The sequence below is a fragment of the Neomonachus schauinslandi genome, chromosome 3 (assembly GCF_002201575.2).
Source record: "Neomonachus schauinslandi chromosome 3, ASM220157v2, whole genome shotgun sequence".
NCBI classification, from domain to species: Eukaryota; Metazoa; Chordata; class Mammalia; order Carnivora; family Phocidae; genus Neomonachus; species Neomonachus schauinslandi.
In genome coordinates this window covers 131,946,108-131,959,695 of record NC_058405.1, presented here as the reverse complement: position 1 = coordinate 131,959,695, position 13,588 = coordinate 131,946,108, and the positions used below count along the sequence as shown (strand labels likewise).

Here is a 13,588-nt window from a genome sequence, read left to right as displayed (position 1 = left end):
CATAAAATAGGAACCATTCCCTTCCATCCCTTTTTTCTAAGAACATCTGCCCCCTCCACCAACCCCAACAACTGGTTTGTATTTCAGTAGCAGCTGCTTCTTCTGTTATTGGCTTGACTGGGTACAAGGGCAACAGAACCAGAAAATGCCCCTGGGTTTTTCCCTGGTTTGGGGAACATGGAACCCTGTGGGGAAATCTCTTTCCATCAACTTTTTGAGTCAGGAAAAGCCCCTCCACTCTGACTTGTGGCTATCACAGTGGGGCTGGAAGAAGGTTGGGGTAGACCAGAGGATGTGGAAGAACCAGGTGTCCCTATTTGACCTGAAATCGGCCTCCTCAACCAAGGATGACCCTTGGCTACAGGCAGGTAGGAAACTTTGTACTGCTCCAAACAGCCTATGAGGTAGACAAGCGACATCCCTGAAGAGCACTGGGGGGCCAGAGTGACAGGCCTGCCTGCCCTGATATGCCACCAGAAGGTATTTGGCTTTGATTCTGAGTAAGATGGGTCAACTGGCCATGAAGAGCAGAGTGACAGATTTGGCTTACCTGTTAGCAGGATCACTCTGGCTGGTGTGCTGAGGATACATTAAAATGGGACATGAGTAGAAGAAGCAAAACCAGTTTAAAATGCTACTACAAGAATACAAACTGCAGACAGTGAGAAATAATCAGACTGATTATGTAATTTTGAAGGCAGAGCCAACTAGATTTGCTGACTGGAGCTTATGAGAAAGAGGAGTTGAAGACGAGTCCACAGTTTTTGACTGAGCAATTCCAGAATGGAACTGGTATTTGATGAGATGGGGAAAACAGGAGGAGAAACAGCTTCGGGTTGAAAGGCAGGAGCTCCATTTAGGTAGGACATGTTAAGTCTGAGATGCCAGTGAGAATTCCAGATGGAGTTCATTTTAGCCAGGTGAGTCTTGTACCTGACTAATGACCTGGAGAATAAACGTGTGTTGTTTTAAGCCTCACATGTGCAATGACAGAAAACTATTATATCTCCTCTTGGCCAGACCCACTTAACTGGACTTGCAATGACAAATATGCCTACCATCTTGCCTGAGACCTGGTGCTTTTGCTCCTATAATTGCCCTCTACCCTTATCTTCTGGTTTCTGAACTGAAGTATGCCTTTTCATATTCCTACATCCCTGGCCTGATACCAGCCCTATTCTCTGAATAGACTAACCTGCCATAGAATATCCTGCCATTTTAACACGTGATTTTCAAACGTGCATTCAAACTAAAGTTCAAATAATTCCAACTTCAGAAGCAGAAGCCATTGCATAGCCCCCAAAGACCTCCCTTTCATACCCCAAGCAGGTGAGAAACACTGCTATTTTTAAAGATCTCCAAAGAAGGCTATTCAACAGCTTCCCTTTCAGAAATGACATTTCTAAACATGCAGAACAAACATAACTTTAGACCTATCAATCAGCAAATAGTTCACCATTCTTACACGTTCCTATGAGGGAAAGAAAAATAAGACTCTGTCCTTCTCCAACAAAAGCTACGGCCAATTAAAATTTGAAGTGAGCCTATCATAAGTAAATGACAAACCATGTCCACTCTAAATGTCCTAAGACAATGTGTACTAGCATATCCAATAAAGGACATGGGCTCCAAATGCTTGGGATATTAGAGGGAGACCATGCCAGGGGAAGCAAGACAACAGAAAGTCTCTAGTGCCCAAAGTCCACACCTTCTGGGAAGAAATTCAAATCAACTTCTAGCCATTTTGGATGGGACACAGAAGGCAATTCCAAGAACCCATCCAAATGTGGGAATGGAGATATCCTAATGTTTCGCAAGTGCAGGCATAAAATATTCAAAACATTTATCTGGTTTCAACTTCTCTTTACAGACCTTATCTTCAGTTCTGTCTGACTAATAGAAAAGTTTCTCTTGGCCCAATTCTCCTCCCAAAACTTAGTTTGTAATTCGACAAAGAACTTAAGATCAGCTTTCCAAAGAAGTTTACAGAAAATTTTGCTACTAAAATAATTCACAAATAATTACTGAGTACCCATGAGTCAGGCATGGTACCAGGTCCTAGGGAGAGAAAGCTAAATTCACTCTGAATTTAATCTTCATAATCTTCTATGAGGTAGGTGCTCTCATCATTTTGCATAGGTGTGGAAACTAAAGCATAGCGCAGTTAAATAGCTTACCCATGGCCCATAGCTAGTCATTGTAAGGGTCAGAAATTGAAACCAGGCAGAGACAAGTAAACAAATCATTATAATATGGCAAGTGTTCTACACAATAAAGGTCATGTTCAAAGAATGGCTGAATTATCAGCTTCTGCCCTCATATTTTGAATAAATTTAACCACGTTTCTTGAGATTTTTGTCACTTAAATTCCCATCCCCTCAGAAGGAGTCTCTTTCAGGACCGATCTTTCACAGAAGTAAAAGACCCTTTATGTGGGCTACATGTGTGATGGGATTCATAGATGCACCCTAAGAGGATGCATCACAACTGAGGTCAACACATCCTGGATTCCTTATCTATCCAACACCAAAATCTACAACTATTTCTTTTTTTTTATTAACATATAATGTATTATTTGTTTCAGGGGTACAGGTCTGTGATTCAACAGTCTTGCACACTTCACAGCGCTCACCATAGCCCATACCCTCCCCAACGTCCATCACCCAGCCACCCCATCCCTCCCAACCCCCACCACTCCAGCAACCCTCAGTTTGTTTCCTGAGATTGTCTCTTATGGTTTGTCTCCCCCTCTGGTTTCGTCTTCTTTCATTTTTCCCTCCCTTCCCCTATGATCCTCTGTCTTGTTTCTCAAATTCCTCATATCAGTGAGATCATATGATACTTGTCTTTCTCTGATTGACTTATTTCGCTTAGCATAATACCCTCTAGTTCCATCCACGTTGTTGCAAATGGCAAGGTTTCAATTTTTTGATGGCTGCATAATATTCCATTGAATATATATATCACATCTTCTTTATCCACTCATCTGTTGATGGACATCATGGCTCTTTCCCTAGTTTGGCTATTGTGGACATTGCTGCTGTAAACATTGGGGTGCAGGTGCCCCTTCAGATCACTACATTTGTATCTTTGAGGTAAATACCCAGTAGTGCAATTGCTGGGTCATAGGGCAGCTCTATTTTCAACTTTTTGAGGAATTTCCATACTGTTTTCCAGAGTGGCTGCACCAGCTTGCATTCCCACCAACAGTGTAAGAGAGTTCCTCTTTCTCCACATCCTCGCCAACATCTGTCGTTTCCTGACTTGTTAATTTTAGCCATTCTGACTGGTGTGAGGTGGTATCGCATTATGGTTTTGATTTGTATTTCCCTGAGGCTGAGTGATATTGAGCACTTTTTCATGTGTCTGTTGGCCACTTGGATGTCTTCTTTGCAGAAATGTCTGTTCATGTCTTCTGCCTATTTCTTGATTGGATTATTTGTTCTTTGGGTGTTGAGTTTGATAAGTTCTTTATAGATTTTGGATACTAGCCCTTTATCTGATATGTCATTTGCATCTACAACTATTTCTTAAGGAGAAGTAATCCCATTCTTCTTAGCACAGTATTCTCCTTATTTCAAGGTAAAATAAAGCTGAGTTAAGAATGCTTAGATGGGGGGCACCTGGGTGGCTCAGTCGTTAAGCGTCTGCCTTCGGCTCAGGTCGTGATCCCAGGGTCCTGGGATCGAGCCCCACATCGGGCTCCCTGCTCCGCGGGAAGCCTGCTTCTCCCTCTCCCACTCCCCCTGCTTGTGTTCCCTCTCTCGCTGTCTCTCTCTCTCTCTCTCTCTGTTGAATAAATAAATAAAATCTTAAAAAAAAAAAAAAAAAGAATGCTTAGATGGTCTATTGGTCTTTGGTTCTCTTGCCCCTAGGAGAAGGCAACCTTTCAAACAGCTCTCTGAATCAGATGTTCTGGTACTCTCCTAAGAAAAGGAGACTGGCAATGGCAAATAAGTATACTGTGCTGAGACCAAGTTTCCCAGGTTCTGTTAAGTCATGTTAAAGGGGTAGAGAGAGACAGGGTGAGATGGCATGGACTCAGGCCCAGGACCCCAAACACTTCATTGTCTCATACCTCTCCACCTCAGCTCACTATCACCACACCAAGGAGGAGACATGCCCAAGGCAAGTGTATACACTCCTTGACCTCAAGCCTTTGCTTCAATCACAGGAGTATAAATGATGTTGGTGGCAGTGGAATAGGGAGGACAGAGTAGGCGTAAAAGAGAGCTCAAGGGAAGACCTGCAGGACTTAATATGGAGATGGATTTAATATGGGAGGTTAGGGAAAGGGACACACCCAGGAAGACTGACTTTTTGATCCTGGGTGATCAGGAGAATGATGGTGCCATCAGGGATGTCAGGAGGAGAAGTCAGTTTGGCAGGCAGTATGACAAGTTCAAACTGGGTCTGAATTCTACCCCTCACCAGATGTAGAAAAATCGCTTGTACTCTTGGGAGCTCACTTTTTTTTCACATGTAAATGCAGTAACAAAAGCAAAATTCTATTAAGATCAGAAGCAGAATATATACTAAAGGGTAATGATAAAATACATGTTTTCAGTGACTACATTAATTTTATATTACAGTAAATATATCTTACATTTCAGAACTCTATAGGTTTACATTTTCCTATTGTTAGTTGCCAACACAACTCGTCAAAATTTGTAGTTTTAATACACAGTTATAAATACCAGAAGCAGATACCAGGTTGTTTATCATGAACTCTAACAAATTTGTGTATCTATCTTAATCAAGTGTTGTGAATTGAAAACCTGCTAATAAATGTCAATTTTATAAAGTATGGATTCTCCAAAGTTGATTTTAAGTCCCACAGCATGTTGGAGGTTGAGATGAAGAGGATGTGCCTTCTGGAATATTCCATGAGACGTGTATGGACTGTTACAAAATGTTTAGCGTACCTGGCAAAGGCTAAGAGCATAGCATTAAATGAGTCAAAACAGAGATAGGGTCCTAGTGCAGTAATTGCTAGTGGCCTAATGGCTCCAAGATTAAAATATTCTCTGAGTCTCAATGAAGTTTCCGAGGTATATAAAGCCCTACATACTTCTGCATAGACGCTTTTAACAATCCTCAAGTCTCTGGCATATCAGTGAGTGTTTATACTGTTTCTGAGTTTTAATAAATAGTTTTATCCACTTGGTGTTAATCTACTATTAACCTCATCATTTTTTTTTTATGTTTTAAAGGGGCCAGAGCCTTGATGATCTCACCAAAGTTACCCCTGAAGTAAACATAAGTAACCCAGGGTAAGGATTATGTCTTATCTTTCTTCCCTCCCTGTCCACATCAATTTGTGGCACACTTCAGAGAAGCTGTGTTGAAAAATCTTCAGATTGGAATCAGAAAGTCTGAACTCCATTATTTACCAGCTGAGTGCCTTTGAGCAAGTCCCTTGAAAACTCTGAGCTGAGGCTTCTTTAGGTATAGGGCTCTCACTTTCTACATCTATAAAATGGAAAGGTGGGAATGAATGATCTCTGCTATCCCTTCCAGCTCTTATACTCTTATGGCTTTACACTTTCCAAATAAGTGATTTTGGGGTTGATCTCAGAGAGGATAACCTCTCCATGCAAATTAGCTAGAGTGAACAGATTATTCTGGGGTGTGAACCGGAAGGCTGAAACCTTAGAGATTTTATTGCCAATATTTTGTAAAAGGTCTTAAGGTCTATGAAAAGATGCTGGTTGCTGTGATAATGCCTCTGTTAGGGAAGATACGCTTCAACGACAGAGCACTTGTTTGGATGCTGGTTAATGGAGCATGTCCAGATTCCTACCTTGAAATGAGAACTTACAGCTTTTCTGGTACACTTAGACTACACTGCTGCTTATTTTAGGAAGAGGAAACACACTAACGCTTGGATTACTAGCAATATCTATGTGTTAGCAGCCACAGTGCCCAATGGCAATAGCTATTTTACCCAGAGGTGGGCTTGAGCCTCCCAGATGTCGGTCATTACCACCTTGGCTGCCAAAAACTTTTCTTTCTGGAAGGGCATGAGAACAAGAAATAAGTGTTCACTAACCATTTAGCTCTACTGGTCTTTGGAGCAAAGGCTAGCGGTCAACCCTCTTTGTTAGGGCAGTTCTCCTTAGCCTTCTTCAGGCTAACGAATTCCAAAGTTCCAGACTCTCTAAACCTGCCTTGTCATTCCTTCCAGCCCCACAGAGGGAGCACCTCCTCCACTCTCACGAAGGAGTTCAGGGGGTAAAACTGTACCCACAACTTGATAACACAACTGCTTTGACACATATCATCTCCTGGTCCACCGTTGGGCATGGTCGGCTGATTTCTGTTGAGGACGGGTGACCCTTTCCTCAGTTATCAGGGGAACGGCAGAGAAAAAACCACTTAGTAGCTCTTGGATTGTAGAAAAAGTTTGTAGCTCTGGCTGGTGAAAGAAAATCCCAGAGCCAGGCATTTTCATTTTGGTTTTGCCATTCCCTTACTGGATTACTTTAGCAAATGACCTAATATCCCTGCATCTCTTCTTCCCATGCAAACCAAGCAACCCCTTTCTCTGGGCCTTGTCTGATTCACTGATTATGAAAATGCTGGTTACCCAGCTTTTTCTGTGGTATCAAAAGTTAATTGTAGATATCACTGCATCACTGATATATGGGTAATATCTATTTTGTTTACTTCTTTAACCCTTTTTGCATTTTCTAAATTGTCTAGAGGGACCATGAATTATTTCTATAACAAAAGCAAATGTTGTCTGTTTTTTGTCTTGAAAATGTAAATAGTATTGAAAAGTTTGCCTTAATTTTCAAGGATGCCTTTCGTTCCTCCAGAGCATTTATTTGCTGTTGGGATTTTTCATCAACCAGTTGGAAGGTTAAAAGTAGTGTCAGTCATGAAACGAGGTACCCGTGAAATTAAAGAAATTCCCTTCCCAACAATATCCCTTTCTATTCTAAGCACAAGGCTACAGGGAGTACTTTCACTTTCTTAGGCCACCACCATCCCATGAAATGCCCCAAGATTATAGTTTCATTTCAGCCTTGACTAAGAGTAGGGCTTGCTGATTAAGCTCTGAAGATAGAGGTAAGATCCACTTTCTATCTCTTGCAAAAAGACGTGGGCTATAGGAACCTGAGGGAACAAAACAGTCTCTCCTCATCTCAGGTCTTCACTATCTAAAAAGAACACCTATATTAGATTAGATGTAAAGGGGATAAAAGACAGTAACATATGAGCTCCTGCATTCAGAAAACCTAGATTTCTCCAACAAGATATTTAACTTAAACCATTTATCAAATTATATATCAAAGTGCTGTTGGGCTAAAATCTTTTTCAATAATGTGATTTTAACCAATACTTTCAAGCAAGTAGTATTATAGGAGCACCATCTAACATAAGGAAAAATATTTTTTACTCTTATAAAAAATAGCTTATCAAACTTAAAAAATAATAGATGTTATTCAGACTATATCATTTTCCCACTAATATTTTAAAATGTCATTAAATATGCAGTTAGGTTTGCCTTATATGTTCTGATTTCTCACCCTAATAGAATTGATTGTGTGATCCAAAATTATAATCAAAGCTCGAAATTAAAATTTCACTCAAGTACACAGGCAAAATGTTATTTCAAGAGCTAAATTCAGCTTTAAAATCGGCAAGGCAAATAGACCTAAAGCTATTAATCCTTGCCTGACCTTGAGCCCAAAAATGCAGTCAACACACTGGCAAATAAGATGGGCTGAGAGGTAGGCAGGCAAATAGGATTCCTAATTTTGCTTATGTAATTTATGCAGCATAATTGGTATATGTTACTGATCTTAAAGATTTCTAAAACAGAACTTCTCTGGAACTGGAAGTTGCAGTTATAAATATTCCAATGGCAAATATTATTTATCAGTTTCACATACAAGCATCTTAAAGTGTTACAAGCTGAGATACTGAATAAACATATGAAGGCTCTTCCCTTGGGTGAAATATAACTTCAAGGGAGGATATATTTGAGATTTGCTTGAATATTTTTGCAAAGGGGAGGTGGACTAGAAGAACTGAAATTGATAGGGTTGGGTTTTTTTGGGGGGGTTCTTTCAGAAAACTCAAGGCTAGACTTGAACCTATATTTTGTATACTGAGAAATTGCCAAAAATGGTTTATATTATCTTTATGAAATTCAGGAAGTTCTCTAATTAAATTAATTAAACATTAAATACATAATTAATTAAACATTAAATATAATGTTCTATAAGGCTTTTCTCAGGATTGCTAACATTCAACTTATACCTTTAGAGAAATAAAACAAGGTTCAAATTAATGCCTACACAATACCAACTTCCCACCATGGTAGTGGAGGTTAGAGGTGGACTGGTTTTGGGTTTGAGGCCAGCACACAACACTGATTTTTGCACTTAAATTCCCCAAAGCCCCAGGAATGTGTCACTTATTCTTATTTATGTGATAAGCCCCATACTCAAACTCAGGACCAATATTCACAGAACTCTTTTGTGAAAGGTAAATTAGTGTGCCCACATTTTTCTATGTGTCCTTAGTACTCAAAAGGTTCTGAATCCATGTAAGGATACCGAGAAGACAGTATCTGTGAACCAGGAGGCTAGCAGGCCTCACCAGATACTGAAGCTGCTAACACGCTGATTTTGGACTTCCAGCCTTTAGAACTGTGAGAAATAAATGTTGTTTAATTTAAGAAAGAAAAAAGGCTCTAAAGGAGCACATTTGCTTGAAAACCCAAGATAACCCCACTGCCCTCCCCTGCTGCAGCAGCTTTCCCCACTAGAAATGGATGCTAGAAGGGATCTTAGGATTCATTCAACCCCCTTGGAAACTTAAGTCCCAGAGCTGGGGGTGGGGATGTGACTTGTCCAGAGTTACACAGCTGGTTTGTGGCCATACCAGGAGCAAGCTCCATGGTTCCCCCACTACCCTCCTGAGTGAGGCATCTCCTGGGAATTCTTATTAAACAGGGAATGCTAGGTCATTGCCAAAGAGATTTCATGTACCATAAGCCACAGCCACAGGAACTTCCATTCTGTGAGCATATAAGCACACCCTCCACTTAAGCAGGTGGATTTACTGCCACGTCTCACTTCCTTGCTGCCCCTTCCCTTTACCAGCTAATGCTCCATTTCTACCAGAGTTCAGTTAAGGAAATAATGAGTAGCAGTTATACAGTTCAGTTCATTTTACAGCTTGCGGGTCAGGTTTAATTACCCCAGTGAGGAAACAGATTCAGAAAGGTTAAGAAACTTGCCCAAAGTCACACAGCTAGTAGGTAATAGAATTGAAGCATGAGCCCACAATAAGAAACTAATGGAGGGGGGTAGTTTTCTCCCCAATAATACATCTGAAAAATAGGAAGGGAAGCAAATCAAATAGAATATCTGAATGCTCCAACATAGGCATACCTCTTTATTTGCAAGTTGTCTCTGGATTCTATCCTCTCACAGGCTGATGTCTCCATGCAAACCAGGATGCCCTTGGGAATGTCATACATTCCTACCAGATAGTCATTTCCTTTAACCTTCTAAGACTAAAGAAGGTGTGGGAAAAACCTGGGACATAATACAGCGCCACAAATACTAGTCTCCCCACACCCCACCTGCTCCTGCCTCACTCCCACCCCAAGGCTCCTCTGGGATCCCATTCCGAAGGCTGAACACCCTCCTCCCTTTGCTTCCTCCTCCAGCTCAGTGACCATCAGGCAAAAGATCAAATGCACGGTCTGGCCTAGGCATGAACTCCCTTTCATGGGGCCGAGCCCCTGGGCCCTGGGCAGGCCAGTGGAGTCACTGATGGGAGCATAGCCACCAGGTAACTTGGGACTCAGAGCTCAGGAAGAGCCAAGGCCAGGTCTGACATTCCTTCAGCAAGCACTTCAGCAAACAAGAACAGTTTGGCCCTTCTCACCTCCCCAGAGGGGTGGGAGGACAGCCTGGAAAGCTCCAAATGTTCACAGAGGCCATTATTTTGATACTTCTCGCTCAGCACTGAGTGGGGGATGGTAGGGGTAGAGGGGATATGAGGCTTCTGCTCTGGGCCTCACATGCTTCTGCACATCTGGGAGCTGAAGCCCTCAAAGGGAATTCTGTATTTAGACCCACCAGGAGGAGGGTAATGACATGTCACCACCACCTCCAGGGCCAGCCCCCCACCTCTGCACTAACATATGACACATGACTCAACTTCCCTGCAGAGCTCCAGCTGAGGGGGGACCGCTCAGCTGGAGCTGAGGTTAAAGACTGGGGCTGCACTCAGTCATTACACCCTTGCCCTGGGCCCTTTACCCACCAGGGCCCCAAGTTCCTGGGTTATGCTTCAGAGCCCTTCAAGGCAGAACCACTGTGGGAATGCAGGCAGGGTCAGCCCAGAACAAGGAGGAAGGGAATCCCTCTGTTTCTTAGAAGCTGACACAGGAGTCTGGAGGGAATCCAGGAACACAAATGGCTACAGAATCTCAGGAATAAATGTCTTGGGGGAAGACACACAGGTCTTCCAGCCAGTGATCTGGGTTCTAAACCCCTCACCCTCACTTGAATCTCCTGAGCAACCAAGGCCTGCATTCCTTACAGTTGATATGACTGGCACATGGGATCCCAATACCCAGCCATTTAAAACAAAGTCAGGTAAAAATGGACTCTAATGTTCTCACCATTTTTATCACTTCAACCTTACTGAGAGCTTGAAGAGATCCTGCTTTCATTATCAGAGGAATACTAAAGCCATGGAGTATGGGAGCTAGAAGAGGCTTTTTTCCCTAAAAACTGTAAATGTTCTCTGAAAAATAGAAGGGAGCTTGGAGGCAGAAACTACCCAAGCCAATCTCTTCTTCTTACAGAAGAGAACAGGTTAGGGAGGAGTGAGGTGCAGACACTATGAGCCACCCTTTTTTAAAGTACTTACTATGCCAGGAACTGCACAAAAAATGTTCAGTGCGTCACTTAATTTTGTCCTTTGAAGCTGTTCTTTTTTTTTTTCCCTTTCATTTTACCTCTTTTAACTTCTTCCACCTTACTAATCACAAATATTCAGTAACTTGCTTGAGGTCCATGGTTAGGTGGGTAAACAGGTATCTACGATTTGCTCCCAGGTCTGACTCCAAAATGTGTGCTCTTAACTTTTCTACCCAAACTGAAGCCATATTAAAATAACTGAACCAGAATCACTTTTTAAAAATGAGTGGCAGAGCTAAAACTAAAATCTAAATCTCCTAAATTCTCTTCTGAAGAACTTTGTCATTTTATTTTTTTTGGATCCTTCCCCTGCGTATTAATCACAATGACTTCTAGTGTCATGTTGAATGATTACATTTTCCTCAACATATTAGGAAGGATAATTCTTACCCAAAATAATTTTGAAATTGAAAAGGTTAACATCTTACCTGGTACACTGGTGGTCACAATTAAACCATTTGCGCTAGTATAGTGGTTAAGAGGAAGGATTCTGGAGCTAAATAGCTGGGTTCAAATCCTGGTGACATCATAATACTTTGTCCAAGGACAAGAACAGTATTTTCTGTGACTTACTTAATCTAAAACATTGGACTAGTAATAGCACTGACTTTATGGAGTTATTGTGAGGATTATAAATGAATTCATTCATATAAAGCAGTGCCAAAAGATGTCTACACCCCTATGTTTACTGCAGCATTATTTACAATAGTCAAGATATGAAGCAATACAAGTGTCCATCAATATGTGAATGGATAAAGAAGAATGTGGTCTTTATATACAATGGAATATCACACAGCCATAAAAAAGAATGAGATCTTGCCATCTGGGACAACACAGATGGACCTGGGGGTATTATGCTAACAGAGAGAAAGACAAATACCATATGATTTCACTTACATGTGGAATCTAAAACACAAAACAAAAGAACAAACAAAGCAGAAACAAGACCCTAAATACAAACCACAAACTCGTGGTTGCCAGAGGGGAGAGGGATAGGGCAATGAGCAAAATAGGTGAAGGGGAGTGGGAGGTACAGGCTTCCAGTTATGGAATGAGTAAGTCATGGGGATGAAAGATACAGCATAGGGAATATATAGTCAATGGTATTTTAATAGCTTTGTATAGTGACAGATGGTAGCTATACTCATGGTAAGGATAGCATAACATATAGAGTTGTTGAATTATTATACTGTACTCCTGAAATTAAAGTAACAATGTGTGTCAACTATACTTCAATAAAAAAAATAAATAATAAAAAATCATTTCCTAAAAAAAATAAAAAATAATGCACTTAGTACCTGGCACATAGTAAGCACTCAACAAATGCTAACTCTTATTTGGGAACCAAATCCATTAGCTAGAGCTTAGGAAGCAAAATGGTAATAATGACAATAATATTTCAGTTCTGTAGTGTTTTATGGCTTTCTGAGCCCTTCAACCAAAATATCTCATTCGTCATCTCTAGTCCTGTGGCAGTGTCAAAGGAAATAGCATTATTGTGTCATTTAGCTAGGAAAGGCATAATTAATGAAGGCAAGAGTGGTGCAAAAAGCCTGTGATATTTCTGCATTTGTGTAAGCTTGTTGTTATGGCAACTGTCCCGTGTCAACGACCCTTTTTCAGGCAGAGAGAGACCCAGTTTTGGAGCTGTCACAGCACATCTGTTTCTCTGCTCAACTGATTAGCTCTTGTTTGCAACAATGAGCAGATGGAAGTAAAAACAAAAAAAAAATTTTTTTTTTTTTCTAAAAAGAAGCAAATGTTTACTTCATCCATAAGTCTGCTTTCTAATACAGAAACAGATCTTTAGCTGTTTTAAGAAGATGCCGAGTAAACTGGATCCTTAATATATGGGCCACTTCTCTCCCTGGTAGGACTGCAAATTGTAGTCAACTATAAATTACAGGTGACAGGTCCTTCATGTATGTCTTTTAAAATGATGTGTCTCATGCTCTAGTTTCAGAGTATTCTTCTACTACATCTCTGTGTGTCTTTGTTGTATGAGCTCATACAACAAAGTGGGTTGGGAAACCTGAATTCTGGGACCGAGACTGCTCTGCACTAGCACAGAGAATGGCCTCTCCCTGCCTTAGTTTCTTCATCTGTCAAATGGGACTCGCATGCCCATGCTCTGAAAGGCCAAACAGTTCTGGTACTTACTAGGTATGTGGATTTGGGCATGACCTCTCCTATACATTTCTTTGAGCCTCAGTTTCCTCAGTGGTAAAATGGAGAAAATAGCATCTACTACAGAGAGCTGTTGAAATGAAATGATGTGTTAAATACCCCTAACCTAGTTCCTGATACATTAATGTATCCTCAAGCAAGGGAAAGTCCCCTTCCCACCATACACTTGCTTATTAGCAGGTACAATATTCAAACTATCTGACACTCAGCTGGCTCATGGCACTGGAGCTGGTCCTTGTGGTCCCTTGCTTGACAGATATTACCTGTAGTGGGTGAACCCATTAGGATATCTGGGGTGTCCGAAGGAAAGAGACAGGCACCTCTGGCGGCCGAGGAGCACTCAAGGGGCTCTGGAGGCCAGCCACTTACCATCCAGAATAGAAGTATTTCAATATTTTGGGGCGCCTGGGTGGCTCAGTCGGTTGAGCGACTGCCTTCGGCTCAGG

The 13,588-nt window shown here is 41.3% G+C and overlaps 1 protein-coding gene across 1 annotated transcript in view; it reads right to left on the bottom strand.

Moving 5' to 3' along the window:
- Positions 1-13,588, bottom strand: part of MYO3B (myosin IIIB) — a 389,493-nt gene that overhangs the window by 352,149 nt on the left and 23,756 nt on the right. The window lies entirely within an intron of this gene.